General features: G+C 44.4%; 1 protein-coding gene and 1 non-coding gene across 6 annotated transcripts in view; one reads left to right on the forward strand and one right to left on the reverse strand.

Annotated features, from left to right (window-relative positions):
• The window catches only part of LOC119973093 (chemokine-like protein TAFA-1), a 691496-nt gene that overhangs the window by 116926 nt on the left and 556845 nt on the right, over positions 1–17725 (forward strand). The gene's annotated exons all lie outside the window — the stretch shown is intronic.
• trnam-cau lies at positions 4946–5018 on the reverse strand. Its single transcript has one exon. It is a non-coding gene; the product is annotated as a tRNA-Met (tRNA).

The following is a 17725-nucleotide window of genomic DNA, read 5'->3' on the forward strand; positions in this document are numbered from 1 at the left end:
GCTTGTGCAGGGGGATGGGGGGGGAATCAGCATAGTGCTCATTTCAGTTATGCTGGCTAATCTCTGAGTTTCCAAGGTATGCACCCAGGGTAATTATACAGTTAAGTCCTGTATATCTGACCCTGAGTTCAGAGTGAGAGATTTTCCTGGAGGGTCCATGGGAGCAAATATTAGTCCATCAGGCGTTTAGATTTCTAGGCAATTTCACTACATGTGTGTACATGTCAGGACATCCCTTACCTCCTGATGTGCAGCTCACAACTTAAGTTCCTATTTTGATTCTATGACCACTGGAAGATGTGGGCCACTGTGTGGGAGAGGGATGGGCAACTGGTGAATGTAAATGGTCAGGTCTGTATCATAAATTTTAATATACAGAATTAAATAATTGATTACTTAAAATTCCACAAACTGTTTTAAGGCTGGGTTAAAATCCAACAAGTTTGTTTCAAATCATTAGCTTTCGGAGCACTGCTCCTTCCTCAGGCGAATGAAGAGGTAGGTTCCAGAAACATTTTTACAGACAAAGTCAATATATATGGCTGTCCAACACCGGCATCTCCACATCATGGTTTAAGACTGACTGAAGAACAGAACATAATGATATAACAAGGTGATTTGAAGTGGACCTTTAAAAATGGAGGACGGAATCCAGATCCAGAGGTCACACCTCCATTACTGACATCCCATTTTCTCTGGAAGGGGAAAGGCAGAGGGCATGTCTCACACAGATAGGAAACCCAAACTCAGCTGGGCCATTTGAGCTCAGTACTGAGTTAAAACAGATTCTTATTTTGCTGCAGCAAAGGCAGTATCCTGCAATGTGGAAATCATAAATTTATGGAGGAGAAATAAATACTCATGAAGTATGCATAAGGTATGCAGAGTAGTCAACTTATTAAAATCGTCAGCTCTTTAAAAAAAATGAAGATGAAATAGCCTGCCTGAGTCACTGAGAGTTGAAAACATCAGTATCAACAGTTTCAATAGCTGTTTGTTGGCATTGCCCAAAGGATTGTGATTATATTGTTGTTATTAATCGTTGGCTGTTTTCCATATGGGTAACAAATTACCCCAGAAGTGGTATTGTGATTTGCTGTTCACAGCTCAAAGTGTTAATTAAAAGATTAGGTGTCTTTGAGAGGTTATGAATCCAAGTCTATTAGTTTTGAAAAGGGAGAAAGTACTTTGGGATTTTTGAAGTTTTGAATAGGCGTTTATGAATGTAAGGTTTTTTTATTATAATAAAAATGGAAATAGATATTTAAATACTTATTTTATTTAATCTCAAATGGTTCCTTAATTCTGCTCATGGTGGATACTGGATGAGTTGGAATTTAGGATGTTAGGACAAAAAGAAGTGGCTGGAGGATATGAGTTAGTATTAAGTTGGCATGGGGCTATGAGGAGCCATGGGGCTTAGTGGGAGGCATGAGTTAACACGGAGGTTATATGGGGCCATGGGGATCTGATGGGGGAGCATGAATTGTTGCGGATGGGGAATGAGTGGTAAGGTAGTAAGGCATGCAGGGTGAAGGCTAGAGGGCTTAATATTTAACAAAGCAGCTGGGGTAAAGTCCCAGATAATCCAGGTGATCCTTTAAAGCAGCCCAATTCGGTACTTGACAACACCTGTGGCTGTCTCTGATCTTCCCCAGCGGTGACAGACCTGTCTCCCCCCCCCCCCACACCCCCCACCAATCCCGTCATTCAGGGCTGTTGTGAGCTGGGAAATTTCCCATTCCAGGACTTGGGCGTAAAAGCCCAGGTTGACACACCAATAGAATAGAGGAGTGGTGCACTGATGAGATGGTAACGGAGAGCCGACTTACTTCGTATTGAGACCTAAGGAAACCACATAATATGCTTTCAGAAAAGAGCATGGTGGTTAGCTTGGTGTCCTGGTCAATAAGTAACTCTCAATTCACATCACAGAAACAGATTATCTGATTATTATCATATTCCTGTTTCTGGGAGATTGCTGTGTGCAAATTAATAGCACGGTGGTTAGCACTGTTGCTTTACAGTGTCAGGGTCCCAGGTTCGATTCCCGGTTTGGGTCACTGTCTGTGCGGAGTCTCCACGTTCTCCCTGTGTCTGCGTGGGTTTCCACCGGGTGCTCCGGTTTCCTCCCACAAGTCCCGAAAGACATGCTGTTAGGTAATTTCTGAATTCTCCCTCCATGTACCCAAACAGGCGCCGGAATGTGGCGACTAGGGGCTTTTCACAGTAACTTCATTGCAGTGTTAATGTAAGCCTACTTGTGGCAAAAAAGATTATTAATTTTTCAAAGTTACTTGCTGCATTTCTTATATTACAACAATGACCACAGTTCCAAAGTACTATACTGGCTGTGAAATGTCACAGATGTCTTGTGGACCTGAAAGGTGCTATATAAATGCAAGTCTTTCTTTCTGCTGTCCTTGGAATATGAACTAATTAACAGAGCGTACTGTTCCTGCCACGTTATAATGATGCCTCTTTGTAACATAAAATTTAAATATAACATCCTTTGTGATGTTATTGGGGCCAAAGTAATGTTCAACTATTTTCTGTCTGCTGTGACAAGGTGGCAAGTCAAGTTTATTGACCTCCAGGAATTATTGACGTTATTGTTAACAAGTCAGATTTCGGCATTTGTTGTTCAAAGAGGAGCTGTAAACGTCCCCTTATCTACAGGCTGTCTGATTTTCTGGTCATTGAAACTCAGAAAATAGCCAAGCAGGCCAATATAATTGCTGAACTTTGCATAATTATTATCTCAACAGAGTATCATAAATGCATAAGGCCTGTGTGCTTATTTTGTACCAATTAGCATTTGATTTATTTATTAGTAGTAAATTTCTAGATTTCACATTGATCTTTTGTGGCAAATTAAGTGGTTTCTTTTACAGCGGTCTTAATGAAAGAATAAATTTATTATCTCCCTACTTTCTTTTTATAGCCCAGTTCTTCAAATGATACTTACATTTTGCAGTAAAATGATGGTTTTTGAAATCTTCAAAATAAAATCTGAAAATCGAAGCATATAATCATGAAATTAGTTTTTTCATGTCTGATAACATCGTAAATAATTTAACTGCTGTAATCTAATAAGGTCTACAAGCCACAAAGATATCAATGGTCATTTTACCGGAGAAGATTGTCATTACAGATGAGAAAATATTCACAAATAAATTAAAACATTTAAGAGGAAGTTCAGGTTGGCTAATTTTACGATCAAATAATACATGATTTGCGATCAATATTGTGTTGTAGCATTGAAAATGAGCTTAGTACAGAGAGCCCGATATTTCTTTTATAGTTTCTGTCAAGTGTTAGTGCTGGTAATTAGGCAATCTTGTTGGCCTAAGTCAGGGTTTTTCAAACTGTGGGTCACGGCCCGTGTCCCGCGGGTGGATTGTGGGCTGGTGTCGGGAGAGTCAGGGAGCAATTGGTCGCAGCATTCCTGAATATGGGAGTAGCGTCCAACGGCCGTGGACGTCTTTTAAATTGAGAATGTTAACCGTGACCAGCTTTTAAATAGGATGATGCAGTCTTACAGCCAGAAGAGGCAGCAGAGGGCAGGTCATGTGCCCAGCACGTACATTGACGTCACGCACCCTGTATATCTGTGCTTTGGGCACAAAATCACTGAAGAAAGATTCCTCCATTTGGATTAGATTTGGATTAAATTTGATTGGATTTTATTTATTGTCATGTGTACTGAGTTACAGCGAAAAGTATTGTTCTGCATACAGTCCAGACAGATCATTCCATACATGAAAAAACAGAAGACATATGATAAATACACAATGTAAATACATTGACACAGACATCGGGTGAAGCATATGGAGTGTAGTCCTACTCAGTCAAGAAGTTGTGTGGAGAGATCAGTTTGGTCCATAAGAGGGTTATTCAGGAGTCTGGAAACATCGGGGAAGAAGATGTTTCTGAATCTGTTAGTGCGTGTTCTCAGGTTTTTGTACTTCCTGTCCGATGGAAGATGTTGTAAGAGAGAATAACCTAGGTAAGAGAGGTGTTTGATTATGCTGCCCCCTTTCCCTAGGCAACAGGTGGTGTCGACAAAATCAATAGATGGGAGGCGGTTTTGGGCGACTGGGCTGTGTTCACGACTCTCGATGGCGTCTGTTGTGGACCGGTTGCGGCGGTAAGCAAATTGCAGTGGATCAAAGCAGTCTAGGAGCATTGAGTTGATGTGGCTCATGACCAACATCTCGAAGCATTTTCTTGCTGTGAGCAAGTAAGGCATCAGGACTGTGAAGAACTGAAGATGGATCATTTGAAACTAAGATATCAGGAACATAGCAGTGTAAAGATGATTTCTTGAGGTATCGCTTTGTTAATTGTGCCAGTGTAAATTGGGAAGCAGAGCCCATGGGTGTTGCTTGCAACTAAGTCACGCAGCAATTGCCTTCCATATTTTTATATAAACTGGCTGGAATTTTCTGACCGTCACAATTCACTTTTCATGCCAGCAGTGCAACCTTGCCTGTGGGTTTCCCGGCAGCATGGTGGGGCTTCAGAGGGAAATCCTATTGACAAGCGACGGAAAATCAGATTCCCACTGCCGGTGAACCATGTGCCGCCAAGAAACCCGGGGATGGGGAACGGAGAATCCCACCCACTGTTCCTTTTATTTGAGAGAACTTATCCCTCACCGCAGTAAGGAAGGTTAACATCAGAAAATGGAAATTTCTCAATTCATTAAGCACTTGGGTCAGGTACAGTGTGGCTAAATACGGAGAATGGTAGGGAAAAAGAAACGCAGAATTGCATTTTTCAATGTGACTTTTTTTCATTTCTCAAGCTATCCATCCCGCAGGGACAGTTCTATGCACTTGACTGATGCCCATTACAGTTCAGGAGAACCCTCTGTGGAGACTTCCTTTCCAGTTTAGACTGAATTTGAATCCTATTTACAGTGAAGTACGAAAATATACTGTGCCCCGTGTGAGGATCAAACTCACGACCTTCAGATTATGAGACTGACGCGCTACCTACTGCGCTAACAAGGCTCTGACTGGATTTGAATCCTTGCCCATCAGCCTAATCCATTGCCCTGTAATACACCCCAATGCTGCAGGGGTTTTTCATTTCCTGTTAATTCAGTAAGGGATAGAAGATCAAAAGTTCCGATAAGAGGACTTAGTACACTTCAACATTCCTCTTGATCCAATGTAACACACCATATATACCTAATTCAAAACATGTCATCTAATACTGGTTAGCCTTACAGACTGTTTCAGCAGTTATTTTTTGTTTCCTCTCAATAGTGCCCTAGCTCACAGGCCAAATGTTCATACTTTTATCCTACATAGAATTTGGAGGACATGTCTCATCAGGTATTGCTACACAGACATGTATCAAACGGAACTGTCAAATTTGTTTGCTCTGTATGATTTGAAACTGTTCTTCAACAATGAGTATCAGGATTATTGTCCAATATGGGCTAAGCACAGTCAGTTAAACACCTAACTTAAGAGCAATTTTTCTTTCAGCTCTTATGTTGGAGGAGATCATGGAGAAGTACTGGCTATGCCTATGACACAGTTGTTAAGTATATTGCCCAATCTACACCATTAATGTTCCAAATGTGAATGTGATCTGTACTGAGCAATCTGATTTTAACTGTGATAATGCAACGGTGCTTACAATTGGTTCCATTGTCTCTGGACTAGGAAAGGAAAAAATTATAGCCAGGGTTTATAATCCTGGGGCAAAATTCTCCGACCCTGCGGGGGGGTCGGAGAATTGCCCGGGGCCGGCAAAAATCCCGCCCCCGCCGTGGCCGGAATTCTCCGCCACCCGGGAATTGGCGGGTGCGGGAATCGCGCCGCGCCGATCGGCGTGCCCTCCACGCCGATCAGCGAGCCCCCTGCGGCGATTCTCCTGCCGCTGAGAGGCCTCTCCCGCCGCCATGGTTTCAACGACCTCTGGTGGCGGCAGGATTTGCGGTGTGAGCGGGCCCCCGGGGTCCTGGGGAGGGCACGGGGTGATCAGACCCCGGGCGGTGCCCCCTCGGTGGCCAGGCCCACGATTGGGGCCCACCGATCAGTGGGCGGGCCAGTGCCGTGGGGGCACTCTTTTTCTTCCACTGCCACCACGGCCTCCACCATGGCGGAGGCGGAAGAGAACCCCCCTACTGTGCATACGCCGGTGGTGACGTCAGTGGCTTGCGCGAACCGGCGAAGGCCTTTCGGCCCGCCCCGACGCCAGCCGGCGGGCGTCAAAGGCCGTTGGTGCCGGTTTTGGCGCCAGTCGGCGTGGTGCCAACCACTCCGGCGCGGGCCTAGCCCCCAAAGGTGCGAAGAATTCCGCACCTTTGGGGAGGCCCGACGCCGGAGTGGTTGGTGCCACTCCGCTACGCCGGGACCCCTGGGATTCAGGGGAGAATCCCGGCCCTGATTGGTAACCAATGGCACATTTTGGAAAGTATGCATTTGTAAATGGGGAAAAAGTCAGAGTTTTGATTGGTAATGATGCCCAACATGGGAACATACCATATAATGTGTCATGATATGCAAACATTCAACTAATGAACACTTAGAATAGGACACAACCAATGGGCAGTCAGGGCACTCAGAGGTGGCATCACCACAAGGGGGCATGACATAAACACTATAAAAGGGATGAGGCACTCATTCTGCCTCTTTCCACAGACAGACACCTAGAGAGTTAGACAGGGTTGAACAAAGTCTGGAGCATCCTTTAGTTTAGACTGCATCAAGTAGCCGGCTGTGTTATCCGAAACAGAATAACACAACATGATACCAGGAGTGACTGTTCAATCTGTTTAGTTCAAGTCAGCAAGATCCATGACAACTAGCTACTGAATACAGGCACTATGGACAAGATTCAGGCTCCTCATCAGCTCAGGACCACCAGCAATTTTAATGGCAACTATACGTGGAAGCATCCAACCTCAATGGCGCCACCGATGCTCGGAAGATAGCTCTTCTACTCACCACGGCGGGTGACCATGCGATAGAGATCTTCAACTCCTTTCATTTTTCCGAAGGGCAGGACAAAACGAAGTACCAAACCATCCTGGACAAATTCAACAGCCACTGCGAGGTGGACACCAACAAAATCTTCGAACGTTACATCTTCAAGCAGAGGATGCAAGGTAAAGATGAATCCTTCAACTCCTATCTAACCAACCTTAGACTGCTGCGCAATCCTGCAACTTTGGTGATATCCCTGACTCCATGATCAGAGACCAAATCGTTTTTGGAGTCCACTCTGATCCTCTGTGAGAGCAATTGTTGAAAATCCATCACATGACCCTGCACATCGCATGTACTGTGCACGAGCACTCTAAAAATCGCTATTCACAGTACAAAACGGCAGAAAGTGAAAAACAGGCCTCCCATGAGGTGGAGAGTGTTCAGGCCATCTCCCAGATGCAGCGCCTCCACATTGACAAAAGCGGCCATTTTGTGCCCTCTTCCCAGGGCCCGACGCATGCGCAATGCAATAGGGAACACGAAGCAGTCGAAAACCGCACTGCACCACAAGTAATAATTAATTTCAGAGACAGGTTGCTTGGCAGTAATCAACACTTATTACATAGTTTAAGATGTGATGGTTAGCTCAGTTGACGAGACAGCTCGTATGTGATTGAGAATAATGCTGACAGCGCGGGTTTCAATTCCCATTGCAACATGTCCATTTCCATCAGATAGGAAAAATGGGAGATCGTTACAAGTTCAGGTCTGTTTCAGGGGTATGACAGGAGTTTAACACTTTCAAAATCAGTCTGCATATTTTACATTCAGGAGGGTCCGAACTGTCCAAAATCTAACAGTATGATGGTGTAACCCAGATCTGCAACAATAGGAACTTGAGATTTTAAATCAAATTCTGCAAGTGCCCTCAGTCCCTTCTCCAAATGTTTCAAACGTAGACTTTAACACAGTTGGTGAGACAAAGCTGGATGGAACACATTAAGCTAGATGGAACACATACTTCAAATACAGCAAGTGACTATATAGAGCAGGGGTGGGCAAACTACGGCCCGCGGGCCGCATGCGGCCCGCCAAAGGTATTTCTGCGGCCCACCAAGTCATTAAAAAAAAAAAAAAAAAATTTCTTTAAAAAAATTTTTTTTTTTTATTTAAAAAAAAAATTTTTTTTTAAGGTTAATGGGGGGGGGGGGGGGGGCTGTTGGGTTACTTACTGGTATAGGGTGGATACGTTGACTTGAGTAGGGTGATCATTGCTCGGCACAACGTCGAGGGCCGAAGGGCCTGTTCTGTGCTGTACTGTTCTATGTTCTATATGAGGCGCCCAGAATCATAACCGGGTGAAGTAATTATTTTACTTACTATACTATGCGGCCCTTTGTGAATTGTGAATTTCTGAATGTGGCCCTTGCATGGAAAAGTTTGCCCACCCCTGATATAGAGCATCAGTCAAAATAAATTCAGCTTGGTTCAATCTCACTTTCTTTTTTAAAAAAGTGGGCAACACAATAAACCACATGGATTACGCGCCTTGCAGACTTCATATTTGCATTACTATCTTTCAAATTACATTCAACTGCAAATATATACACCTGCATCATAGTCCCTTGTTTAATCTTTCTTCCTGCCTGTAAGGCTGTCCTTTCTGTGTTTCTAGTCAGAGGGTGTGCTGTGAATCTGCCTTTTACCCCTATCATTAATTCATCAGTCAAACTGACAGTAAAGAAAGACCCACATTTATATAAGGCATTTTATGACCTCAGGATGTTCAAAGTGCGTTACAACCAATTAAATACTTTTGAAGTGCAGTTGCTGTTATAATGTCGGCAGCATTAGGAAAATTAGTTTGCCAGTTTGCTGTTTGTGACCTTGCTGTCTGGAATGAAATTAATAACCAGATCATTTGTTTTCAGTGTTCGTTGAGGGATAGATATTGACCAGGGCACTGCTGTTCTTTGAATACTGCCATGGGATCCTTCATTCCCATTTAAATGGGTAGACTGGGCCTTAGGTTTGCCACAGTGGCTGGATTGCCAACATGGAAAAACTTCTGACCAATACTCTTATTTTACTATGTTTTATTTTAGTATAACAAGACTAGTTCAGAGCAGTATTCTTCTTTACTAATCTTCATGGAGTTACAGATTTAATAAGGCTCGGAGAGACCAAATTAAGAAAAAGTAAACAACATTTATTTTACTACAGTATATACGTGAGTACCGGTAGAACCTCACCAGGTACTCTTTCTTGTCGGTTGGTTCCAGACTGACCAACCTTTCATATAAGTACGGGTAAGCTACCCTGCGAGGGAGCTCGTACTCCTCAAGGAGTAAGTGGAAAATAATCATCCCCACATTTTATGTCCCATGCTGGTTATTACAACAGATTATATGGGCGAGATTTTCTGGTTTTGCCTGTCTGAATTCCGGAAATTCCCGCCCAAGGCCAAATGGACCTTTCAATGATCTGTCAAATTGTCCCTCCCCCCTGCGATGATTCCAGCGGCGGATGGAACCAGGAAATTTACCCCTATGTATAACTATTAATGCAATCTATATCAACTAAGTCTTTGTTAATCTTTGTCAAATGGAAGGGAGTAATTATACTCCAACAATGAGCATACAACCACCAGAAGATTTTCATGCATATCTGTGCAATATATTCTGGAATCTGCTATGATGTCTTCATTCTGCACCAACCACATCTTCACCCATTGATTCTGCTTGGAGATCAGCCCAACTCCTAAGTAAATGGCTGATGACACCAGTGAGGAGCTATACCACTGAGGCAGAGCAAAGATGCAAGCAGACCCACGTGAGCACCAAAGTGCTCATTGACTCAAGCCCCTGAGCGGTTGAAGATGTGAGTCAGTGCCTGTACAGATCCGGGGGTGCCTTTCAGAATGCACCAGCGTGTCCAGAATGGTAGTGGCCTGCTGTGTATTTTCTAACATAGTGCTACACAGATGACTGGATCTGCAGGAGACATCTTTAGAAGGGGAAGATGAGGAGGAGCCAGAGTTATGTGTCTGACATGCCTGTAGCTACGAACCTATTTGCCAGAGAAGCCAATGACAGATTCTTCTGAGGAATGGTTTAGATAGACTAAGTATGTGAAATCTAATGGCATAAAAATGCTACACCTAGTATCTCCGGTACCTCTGCCACAGACCATGCCTAAAGTCAACATTCCCCTATCTCATTCACACATTTCGGTCCTCTTTCACTCTAATCAGTCCATTCTCTTCAAGCTTAATATCCATTTAGAAAGCAGAAGACAATAATGGAGATGCCTAGACAATGGAAATGATATAAAATCCATGATCCATTCACCTTTTCTAGTACATTAAGACAGTGAGCAGTATTTAATGGAGATGATGGAGGTCTTGCTTAATGGCTGGAGAGCCAGTGAGAGGGCTCTGTCATTTTCCAGTGGGGCATTAAGTGCCTCTTAGGCATTCAACTGGACTGTGGCAGGACCTCCCTGGGATCAAGGACCCGAGGGCAGAAGTCCTTCCACAAGAGCTGCTGGTCAATCAGAGGCCCGTAGCTCTATCAAGTGGCATCACCACTTGGCAGGCAGTAGCTGCTGCTAGTATTACACCTACCTGAGGCTAATTATCATTGCTGGATCCCAGACCACAGATATGTGATGGGGCAAGGGGGCCATGAGGAGGGGAAGGGAATAAAAAGAGAAAATTCCAGAAATTCTCAGCCGGCCTGGCAGCATCTGTGGAGAGAGAAACTGAGTTAATGTTTCGAGTCTGTGTGATGACTGTTCAGAGGGACTGGGTTTGGCAACAAGGACTGGGATGTGGTGCTTAGCGGACCACTCCTTCCTGATACTGGCTCCCATGATCAGGCACTGAGTGCCTTTGAACAAGGGGCCTCTGGGAACAGACAGGAAACCCCGCATGGGTTTGCTTGCTGTGCTCCTCGCAACCTTCATGGGTTAAGGCTCTTTAATTTCTCATGTGATGCCTCAATTGGCATTAGGCTAGACAGGTTATCCATGGGACTTCTGCCATGTATGGGGTGGAAGCAGAAAGGCAGTGAGTTCCACAACAGCCATCCTCTGACCTAATTGACGCCCCTCGCCCCCCCCCCCCCCACCCCACCATCACCACCAAGCTTTTACCAGGGGAGTCCATGTAAACTTCACCCAGTGACATTGCTATAATCATCAAAGTGAAACCCTTGTGCTGTTCAGAGGTCTGCTCTTTCCCCTTTTTTTATTCCCTCTGCAATGAAGTACCACTGAATTTGAGCAGAGCTACAGGTTGACTGCTTGTTTCCCCACTCAGTAAGTGGAGATCCTGTTGACAGAGGCCCCCTGGAATTTGACATACCTGTACAGGGAGAGATTTGGTCACCAGGCAAAGGGAGTTCTGATGGGAGGTCAATGGAGTCAATGGCATTATGATCACAGCAGATGCTAATTGTTGTGCAAACGGATCCTTTGCTTATGGACCATACACTTTTTGTTGTATTCCAAAAAATAGATGAAAACTACTAACCTTAGCAGCACGAAATGCCATCATAGGTTTGGGATTTAAAAATTAATAGTGAAATCTTTATTCATAAGGAGAAAACAAAACTTAAGCATAAAAGATTACAGTTACAAAGTTAGAATTAGTCTTACAAAGCATTCCCCCCGAAAGACTCTCCACATGATCAGACCCACAAGTAAAAACATTCCAGGCAACACTCCCCTACAGATGTTTAACAATAAAAGTCCAGCATATTACCCCAAGACAAAGCTGCTGTCATTACTAAGATGCATGCCACATGACCTCTCAACCACTTTTTCACTCTGCTGTGGAAATCTAAGACTTAAGAACAAGGCTGCTTGTTGCAGCCTGCAGACCTTTCTGGCTTGACATCTTTCCTTCAATATAATTTTTACCTTTCATCTAAGAATCCATTGTCCTCAACACTTCTTTAAACTACTTTTTCAAAATATTAACATTTTTAAATGTTTCCTCTGGTCCTCCTGTTTCGGATCAAATAAGGTTTAATAACCTTCCCATGTTTACTTATAAAAACTGTTGCAAGCTGTAAAAGCCTTTCACTGCCCTGTGAAATTTAACAGCAGGGTAGCATGGTGGTTAGCATAAATGCTTCACAGCTCCAGGGTCCCAGGTTCGATTCCCGGCTGGGTCACTGTCTGTGTGGAGTCTGCACGTCCTCCCCCTGTGTGCGTGGGTTTCCTCCGGGTGCTCCGGTTTCCTCCCACAGTCCAAAGATGTGCGGGTTAGGTGGATTGGCCATGCTAAATTGCCCGTAGTGTCCTAATAAAAGTAAGGTTAAGGGGGGGGTTGTTGGGTTACGGGTATAGGGTGGATACGTGGGTTTGAGTAGGGTGATCATGGCTCGGCACAACATTGAGGGCCGAAGGGCCTGTTCTGTGCTGTACTGTTCTATGTTCTATGTTCTAACTCTCCCTCGGTATCTCCCAGTGCAAATTTACAAACCTAATCTATTTACTTATAAAACACCTTGATCAGGCAAGTCTCAATATGAATACATGCATCTAGCACCTTTGTTTATTTTCCTTCAACTCTTGCAGACAACAGTCCCCATTAATCATTTGCACACACGCACACATACAGAATAACATAATTTCCCCCAAAATATATGAAAAAAATCAATTCTTATAGAAGGGATGGGAAGTGGGAGCTCCTTGAACAGATCCACACCTCCATGCACCTTCCCACCATTTCCTCTCTCATGGCCCACCCAGCTCCCTATGAACCAAGAGTTAGAACACACTTTTTTGTACTTCAGTGGAGTACTGAACAAGCAAGGCAAGGCTTTTCTTCATTCTGTTTAAACTAGCAGACTTGAGTGTGCAGGTTATTGCTGAGGGCCGGCATGCACTTAGTTGCCTGCTCCATTTGATTCTCTATGGAGGTGGTCACCCTTTCTATAGATGTAGAAATCAGAATAAAAATCTGAGATGACATTGCGTTCATGTTTGAGATGGACTCTTCCAAATTCTCCAAAGGTGTGTAGTGATTTTGGAAATACTTATGGAACTTGATATGCTTTCTGCTGCTGCTACACTTCAATTGTTCCATTTATGGCTGACTCCCAAGGCTCAGCACCCGTATCCAGCTGAGCTGAGCCTGCAGTGCCTTGTACCTGCTGACAGAGATCTTTCACTACTATCCCTGCCTCTAACACCTTCGTACTTGTGATGTGTCTCACCATGTGACAACCTAGCTATCTCCCTTGGAAGGTCCACTGCGGTGTACGTTTCTGTTCTGGGAAAGATGTGCACAAGTTGGGTGACTATATTTTCCAAGAGTGGGAAACCTTCTCTGGGGTCTCCTTTGCCACCTCCTGCACCAGCTCCTGTGTCATTCTTGAAGACCATATGGGAAATAAAAGAAATGAATTTGAACTGACCTGGGGAAAGGCTCAAATGTCACTTTTATGCGGATGTCGCATTTCAGTTAATGATGACAGCAAATCTATATTAATAATTGTTAGGTGCAAAGTTGCAATGGAATATATAATTCTGTCACCAGCTATGTGGAGGGGGAGTCCACATCTCTCCATTGCCAATGACCACCTGCTCCATGACCCTACTGATCTCCCGTCACCCGACTGATCTCCAAGGCTGCCTCCTCCACAGCGGACAGGGCAGCTGTGACTGCAGGGAAGCTCCCCTCCCCACACCCCTCTACCATACCCTGTCTCTCTTTTCAGGTCTGCCCTTGGTCCAGCAGGGAAACCCACATCCTCCCTAACTCCAGCTCGGTTATGCTTAAATAAATCATCTCCTGTTATCCTGAAAATAAATGAGGGCCACATAATGGGCCTGGGATGAGATAATTGATGGTGCTTCAGTTTGTAACAGATTGCATTGTGACACACTGCAAGGTGGCCCAGCTGCACATCCTCAATGCCTGTAGTTTTGTTTTTAACTTGTGGAAGTTCAGTTTATTTTAAAGCACAAAACTTAAATTGAAATCAATCACTAAAAACTTTGCATAAACTAAACAGTCCTGTAATTTTAAAATGTCATTTAAGACAAAGTATCATAACTTAGTTCCTTGTGATTCCTTTAGGCTTTCAGTGGCTCAACTCTTAATGAACAAGATATAGATTAATTCAAATTGTTTGTTTCCTTTGAAACTGGAGATCGGACCTTCAATTCTCTGGAAAGGCAATTTGTCAGCCTCTGGAGAATTTGGAAACATTTTTGAGAGTTTAATTTCATGGACTAATAGATAATGTGCAATGATTTTTTTTTTTGCAGTTTACATTGTATATGCAAAATAACATAAAATTGTGCTCTTTCTGAACCATTCAACTCTTGTGCCCATTGTGGCATGATGTTAAATAATGGTGGACTGTACTTTTGCACCTACAGATCTCATGGGACTATTTTGGGCTATTCCTGCTATCCTGGCTAATATGTGCCATGAATAAGCCAACGGTGGTTAATTGGTCACTCATCTCACTTCAGATGATGGGACATGGCAGGCGACAAAATGGCTGCTATGTTAACCTGCATAACTGTGACTGCACTTCAAAACAATTAATTGTTCACAAAGCAATTTGAGGCATGTGGTAGTTGGTATTAGGGGTATTACGGTACCCATCCTCGGCTACCTAGTGCATGAGGGAGTTTTAGGCCCAGATCCCGAACGCATGCGCCCCCTCATGGAGTTTCTCCTCCCACACTGCTCCAAGGCCCTGAAACGCTGCCTGGGATTTTTTTCATATTATGCCCAGTGGGTCCCCAACTATGCGGACAAGGCCCGCCCACTAATTCAATCCACGGTTTTTCCCCTGTCAGCAGAGGCCCACCAGGCCTTCAGCCACATCAAAGCGGACATTGCAAAGGCCATGATGCATGCAATCGATGAATCCCTTCCCTTCCAAGTCGAGAGCGACGCGTCCGACGTAGCTTTGGCGGCCACCCTCAACCAAGCGGGCAGACCCGTGGCCTTCTTCTCACGCACCCTCCACGCTTCAGAAATCCGCCATTCCTCCGTTGAAAAGGAGGCCCAGGCCATAGTAGAAACTGTGCGGCACTGGAGGCATTACCTGTCCGGCAGGAGATTCACGTTCCTCACTGACCAACGGTCGGTTGCTTTCATGTTCGATAATGCACAGCAGGGCAAGATAAAGAACGGTAAGATCTTACGGTGGAGGACCGAGCTCTCCACCTACAACTATGAGATCTTGTATCGTCCCGCGAAGCTAAACGAGCCTCCTGATGCCCTATCCCGCGGCACATGTGTCAACGCACAAGTGGACCGACTCCGGGCCCTCCACGAGGACCTCTGCCACCCGGGGGGTCACTCGATTCTTCCATTTCATCAAGACCCGCAACCTGCCCTACTCCATCGAGGAGGTCAGGACTGCCACCAGGAACTGCCAAATCTGTGCGGAGTGCAAGCCGCACTTCTACAGGCCAGAGAAAGCGCACCTGGTAAAGGCTTCCCGTCCCTTTGAACACCTCAGTATGGACTTCAAAGGGCCCTCCCCTCTATCGACCGCAACACGTACTTCCTGAACGTGATTGGCGAGTACTCCCGGTTGCCATTCGCCATCCCCTGCCCCAACATGACAGCAGCCACCGTCATAAAAGCCCTCCACATTATCTTTACACTGTTCTGTTTCCCCGCCTACATACACAGCGAAATGGGGTCCTCCTTAATGAGCGACGAACTGCGTCAATTCCTGCTCAGCAAGGGCATTGCCTCGAGCAGGATGACCAGTTACAACCCCCGGGGAAACGGACAGGTAGAGAGGGAGAACGGAACGGTCTGGAAGACCATCCTGCTGGCCATACGGTCATGGAGTCTCCTAGTCTCCCGCTGGCAGGAGGCCCTTCCGGTTGCTCTCCACTCCATCCGATCACTGCTCTGTACCACGACCAACCAAACACCTCACGAACATCTCCTTGTCTTCCCTTGGAAGTCCTCCTCCGGGACCTCGTTCCCAACCTGGCTGGCAGCTCCTGGATCCATCCTGCTCTGCAAACACGTGTGGGCGCACAAGTTGAACCCATTGATTGAGAGGGTCCACCTCCTTCACGCTAACCCTCAATACGCCTACGTGATTGACTAATTGCTTCATTTTGAATGTAAACAAATACTGTAAATAGTTGCGACATGTAACGAGGCAAAACACTGTACTGGTGTATACCGGGTACCACCATAACCTCAACCTCTACCACTGTATAACGTGAGACCACCACCCCAGCCGGACTCTTTTTTTTTAACAGGGGGTGAATGTGGTCATCGGTATTAGGGGTATTACGGTACCCAGGTTGATGCTGTAAGGCCATTGGTGTGGGAGGTACCTGAGACAGCAATATCATTGGTGAAGCCTGCCTGCTGGTTCCGCCCAGTAAGGTGGAGTATAAGAGCCTGTGTCTCCCTAGCAGCTGCTTTCTGTACCTACGCTGCTGGGGGAAACATCTCGTCCAATAAAGCCTTCAATTGTCATCCAATCTCGCTTCTGGAGTCATTGATCGAGCATCAAGGCATTTATGAAAGACTGGTGTGATGTTTAATTCATTTCCTTGACTACCTGCATGGTGAATTCCAATCAAGCTCCAGTGATAGGTTGAGCCTTAAAGGAGTCTCATGTATTTTCTTATGCGCAGCTGTAGGTTGACGTTGATAGAGACCTAGAAGAGGCCTAATAGCCTGACACCTACCTGGGTCACCCAGTGTTTTGCATGGTTTGGAAGAAACTTAGGAGGGAACAAAAAAACCTGAGGATAAAAAGAAACTTCAGAAGGAAGCAATTTTTACCTCACTTTTTCTAATGTAGAGGAAAGCAAAATATAATTGTTGGGGACTCAGTGTTTGGATGAGGCATCTTATCAGCATCTTATTTGTATATGCGCTCATTTGCCACAAGGAAACAATCTTGTAACAAGAGATTGCAATTGCCTCATTGTGACAATATCTCACTGTAAATGAATAATTTTGACTGAATGGAATCTGCTGTAAAATTAGAATAAATAAAGGATGCAGCAGATATCTTTAAATATCCTCAACAGTAGACTGCCCGTATAGGTGTCCCTCTATTCTGAAATGGTTTGGTTCATCAGTTCCATTCTATTAGCATAAATACAAAGAGTGAGAGGATGTGATTTCAGAGCATAAGAGATAAATTACACCAATATGACAATGTTAAAACAATCTGTATCTTTATTGTAGATAATGTAACAGCAGAAAAAGCAATACTGCAGCTACTTCTGCAGCTCACAATTTTAAATGGCAATAAATTGTATTAATGTTCTCTGACGTACAATGCCCTCGAGCAAATGCGCTAGTGAAGATTACAATGTCTGGAAGTGAGAAATTAATTTCTGTAATATTTTATTTGATAAAAATAGGCTGTCAGGGGCAAATAAATCATCTTGCAGAGTCTTTGGGCTTCCGACATGACATAAACATAGCAACAGTTTAAAAGTTATTGATAATTCTTCATAATTGTCATGCCAACGTCTGAACGTGTAATGTTTTGCTTCTTTACTGATAAAAGTAGCACTGAATGCCACAGAAGAACATAGAATGGAAGGATAAGAAAGGGTATCATCTTATCCAACTCTCTGTCTTTCAAATCAATTTCCAAACTGACCATTTTTCACCTTTTTCCTACCCCAATCCTAAACCCCTTTTATGGCTTTCATTTATTTCAATTCTTTTGAACAGTTTTGTTATATTTACTGTTCAATAGCCCAAAATCTAGACTTCTTGTTACCTATTTGGAATCCATTGC

Source organism: Scyliorhinus canicula, chromosome 11, assembly GCF_902713615.1.
Source record: "Scyliorhinus canicula chromosome 11, sScyCan1.1, whole genome shotgun sequence".
NCBI lineage: Eukaryota > Metazoa > Chordata > Chondrichthyes > Carcharhiniformes > Scyliorhinidae > Scyliorhinus > Scyliorhinus canicula.